The sequence below is a fragment of the Octopus bimaculoides genome, chromosome 1, assembly GCF_001194135.2.
Source record: "Octopus bimaculoides isolate UCB-OBI-ISO-001 chromosome 1, ASM119413v2, whole genome shotgun sequence".
NCBI classification, from domain to species: domain Eukaryota; kingdom Metazoa; phylum Mollusca; class Cephalopoda; order Octopoda; family Octopodidae; genus Octopus; species Octopus bimaculoides.
In genome coordinates this window covers 137,729,263-137,733,950 of record NC_068981.1, presented here as the reverse complement: position 1 = coordinate 137,733,950, position 4,688 = coordinate 137,729,263, and the positions used below count along the sequence as shown (strand labels likewise).

Genomic DNA, 4,688 nt, shown 5'->3' with positions numbered 1-4,688 from the left:
TGTGTGTGTGTGTGTGTGTGTGTGTGTGTGTGTGTGTGTGTGTGTGTGTGTCTGTCTGTCTGTCTGTAAACACTGGCAAGCTGGGAAGGAATCTGAAAAGTACAAGAAGAAAAGAGTGATTATAAAGGTATTCTATCAAGGATGCCCATGACTTAAGAACTATAGCAGCAAGAGGGGGACGTGACACGCTAATGGCAAAGGCAAGAGAAGGCCCATAGTGTAGAAGGTCTAAGGTTCAATACAGGAACACCACAATTATATTGTACTAATTATACTGTCCTATTGTATTCTGGCAGAGACTGCTCGCCAGGATACAGTAGGACGGCTTGTCTGAATTCAAAGAAGACCCATCCTGTGAGCAGTATCGAACAGCTCATTGTACCATGAACCACATTCCGGTTAGATACCCTTGAGCACAAGAAGAAGGCCGAGACAAGTAGAGGCTCGATAAGGTCCTTACAGAAACTGCCAAGTGAACGAAACTGCAAGGAGTTCAGGCCGTCAAGGAACCAGTATTACCATCCAAAAGTATCAGATTCCTTAAGGAAGATAGGCCTTCTAAGGAAAGAGTGACTCTGGAATCCGTTTAATATTTTGCCTTAAACTCCTGGCATGTAAATGTAAGTGAACTTGGAGGGTAGACTCGTGTTTTTGACAGGTGTCAGGAATATCGCTCTGATCACACATAGTTCTATCCAGTAGCAGAAAAATGATCAGCATGCCTGAACTTACAGTGCTGAACTGGATGAATTAAAGAAGCCAACAATGAGGATTAACTTGATGAAACTCTTGTCAAAAGACAGTATGTAACCTCATTCATCATTGAAGTCAGTTGCCGCGATTTACCAGCAACCATCAGAATGTTGATTAGGAACAACTAAAAAAAAGGCCATTGGAAAGGCATTTTAAGCAGTTAAAACAGCTCAAGATGGCCGTAGTTGAGAATAGACAGCAGATAGAAGCCCTCAATAGGCAAAAACTAATTCAATCCTTTCTATTCTGCTCAGGGAAGAAGCGTACAAGCTAAGGGATGAAACGCTTGTAATCTTCAGATACCTGCTGAAGCTTTAGAACGTTTTTCAACAATACAATAATTTTAGTCTCCGTCAAAATAGCGCTTCAACATCTTTTAACTGCTGCAGTTTCAACTTGGGATAACAAGGTCTCTCTGATATCTACTTTTAGCTTGTATACATACATGTGAGTGAGAATGTTCTAGTGTGTAAGAAAATTGGATGTCTTACATCAAGTATAATTCTTGTTATTAAATACAAAATAATTTACTTTCCTGTACATTGTTAATAAAAGCGCCATAAGACTAAAAGTAAATATACACTGTCCTGTTGCAATCGGCGCTAAGACTCTCAAATCGATTGTAGATCGAACTATCATAATATTACTTGGTATTGATGAGATAATATTTATTATTCAATTTATTATATGACGAATCTTCCTTTCTGGAATCAATATTGGTTTCAAATTTTGGCACAGGGCCAGCAATTTCGGGAGATGATGTAAGATACTAGTGTCCAACTGGTATCTATTTTATCGACCTCGGAAGATTAAAAGTCGCCCTCGGTAGCATTTGAACTCAGAACATAAAATCGGATAAAATGCAGTTAAGCAGTTTTTCCGGAATACTAACAATTCTGCCACTTTGCCGCCGTAGTTACTGGAATCGGCATCTTTTTTTAATGAAGAAATAATAATTATTTTTAGAAAAGTTTTAAGAAATTACCATTTTTAAATATTATACAGTACTTTACGTTCAAATCGTGCTGAGTTCAATATTATTTTTCACCCTTCTGGATTTGATATAGAACTGAGATAGATATAACCGACTCCTCCGTTTCTCCAAAATTCCAGGTCTTGTACTAATATTACACTCTATAACAAAACTTTTATTTTTATTTATTTAATCTTTTTTTTTTGTCATCGGTTAGCAAGTGTTTTTTCCTATTTCCTTCTAGCTAGAAATCAAAGGAAATGACTACTATTCCCTACAAAACTTTGCTTTTATGACCTGGACATCACTGTTTTGAAACTGATCTACTTTTCCATTACATTTCAGATAAATTCTGCGCTGAGTTGCTGAAGTAGAATTTTCTAGAACTTTCGAGAAATTTTTAAAAGTTTTAATAACATCATTAGCGTTCTGGTGACACAGCTGGAATTATAAGAGCAGGGATAGAAAGCTCAACAGTTCAATTTCTTTCTAGCTGTTCAAGTGGAGACAAGTTTGAGAAAAGCAAATTTTGAAGGAAATATCAGCCATCTTTCATACTTTCTAGGGATAAGCAAATAAGAAATAACAGCTGCTGCCCAAAGACAAAAATCGTGTTGTATTTCATAGAAGCAGAGTACCATCCACACTAATTTCTATTTTCAGCTTACAAATTCATTAGGAATGGTTTACTGTTTGCTCCTCTATGACTTATAACCTAAGTTCATGAGGTTGGATAAGTTATTGTGACGTAGAATAAATAAGAACGTAACATTTCGAGATTGATTTGCTGTTTGAAAGAGAAAAATGGAAATACTTTCTACTTCTCAGGCCCAAAGGTTAGTCTCGAACGGTCAGATTCTTCTTCTAATTACGCTAAACGAGTGGTTCTCAACCATTTTTTACCTATAGACCACTTTGATTTCTATTTTACTCGGGTGGATTCCTACGGCTATTTGATGTTTAAGAAATATTTTTATAATTCAAATATTATGAATTGTATGAACAATTGTTAAAATATTTTGTGCATTGTAAAAGTGTTACCAATTTATTGCGCAAAATTTTTAAAAGCAAAGTCTATATCGACCCCCAAGGTTCATATGAACCCCCGAGGTTTATATGGACCCCCACTGCGCTAAACGAACTCGTGAATTTCCCTGAATAAATTTGGTCGACGTAGACCACTACCGATGTCTTCGCTCTCTGTTGATCATAACTTGTTTAAATTAATACCAGTGCCATTTATATAATAGTTATAATGATCAATTCGATTGACTACTAATTTCTTGGGAAATTGATGTTGGTCATTGTCCAAAGAAATCGATATTATTTTTGTTGCTTCCTTCTGGTGAGCTGAGACCATGAGTTGGTTACGATTATTATGTAGAACACTCCCGTGTTACTGAGAATTGCTATATTTCAAATAAAATTGATTTGTACTGAAATAAATGCACTTAGATTACACTTGATTAATTTCAGAAATCTTACATAATAATTATTTATCCTTCGCATATTGACAATTAATGAGGAGAGGTATTGATTTCACTGGAAGGAAAAATGGAAACTTTAACATAGCGTTCTCAACGGTATTAACTGTGCGAGAAAGACAATAAGCAACAATCAGGACTTCATCCATCAGAAATATACACCATTTTCTATGCTCTTGTCATAGCTGTCATACAAAAACACAGTTCATAGAAAAGTTCAACAAGTCCAGTTTCTATGAAAAATAAATTATCAAACGTTTCGGATATATTTCTTCATCAAACAGTGAGAAATTTAGAAAAGTGCTGTCGCTTTGGGAGCAGATTAGCAATTGTGAACAAAATAAAGAGAAGGAATAATTGGTGGGGAAAATAAAACAGAGAACTGTGTTGAAGATTGCATAAATTTATCAGTTATCTGTGATGCAACGCAGATGAGGAGGAGGCCAAATTTGGTTTAATGGTGAAAAGAATTGAAGCAGGGAAGTAAAAGTTGATGGATTTCAGATCGAGAATTTTTCCACAATTTCTGGACATACTCTTTCTCTTGCCATAGCATATTATCATTATTTTCCTTTCTTATTGTGAATAGAATTAGAATGACACAATGGCGAGATGAAGAAACTAAATGCTTGAATGCGTTGCTATATTTGTTTAATTCTTGCTGAGGGCGCCATTGGTTTCCATCACTCTTCTATTCACAAAAAGTAAATTAACTTCACATCTTCCATGAACTATCGATCATATTGATCTTGCTCTAAAGAAAAAAAGTACAGAAGCGAAATACGACGAATGAATATTTAAGAGGAAAGAAGGCGAGCAGCTGACATGCAGATATTCAACTTTACGAGAGATGTTGGGGTGTTTTTATGTTGTCTTCATCCGTCTTCATCGGTTAATGTTGCTGACATCCCTCATCCGTCTTCATCGGTTAATTTTGTTGACCTAACAATGGATCCCCTCTACGTGGTTGCATGATCAGCAAGAAATCCGGCGAAATCACTATCAAATCAAACATTTCAAATAAAAAGAAAAACGGCACATTGCATACATGCAGTAGCACAGCACATCAGTAAAAAGATGAGATGATCACAGCTGGTCTGCCTTCTGCTCTGTCACAGTTAACTTGGGACAAAAAGACAACAGAACGTCAGATGGTGACATAAAAAAGAGTCCTCCAAGTATTTGAAGTACAATACTTAACTACACTTAAAAGAAGGTTCTGTTCGGAATTATTACACATCAGTTAAATATGAGACAAATACAAATCCAGGCATACATTTTCAATCCGATAATTTCAATATCAATGACGCTTTTCCTTGGAAATATGGTCATTAATTTTAGGCAAAATAGTTTAGACGTTTGAATAGAATTTCAAATCCTGACTAAACCTTCTTTTAGTGATTGTGAAAGAATGAAGGACAAGAATTGGTCTCCGTGGCAATGGAATTATGAACGTAAAGAGATCTGTCATTATACCT

The 4,688-nt window shown here is 35.8% G+C and overlaps 1 long non-coding RNA gene across 1 annotated transcript in view; it reads left to right on the top strand.

Annotated features, from left to right (window-relative positions):
• LOC128249934 (uncharacterized) overlaps positions 1–2,777 on the top strand; it is a 26,284-nt gene extending 23,507 nt beyond the window's left edge. Inside the window, exon 3 of the long non-coding RNA XR_008266084.1 lies at positions 2,072–2,777. This is a non-coding gene — a long non-coding RNA (uncharacterized LOC128249934). The remainder of the gene's footprint in view (positions 1–2,071) is intronic.
• The last annotated feature ends 1,911 nt before the right edge of the window (positions 2,778–4,688 follow it).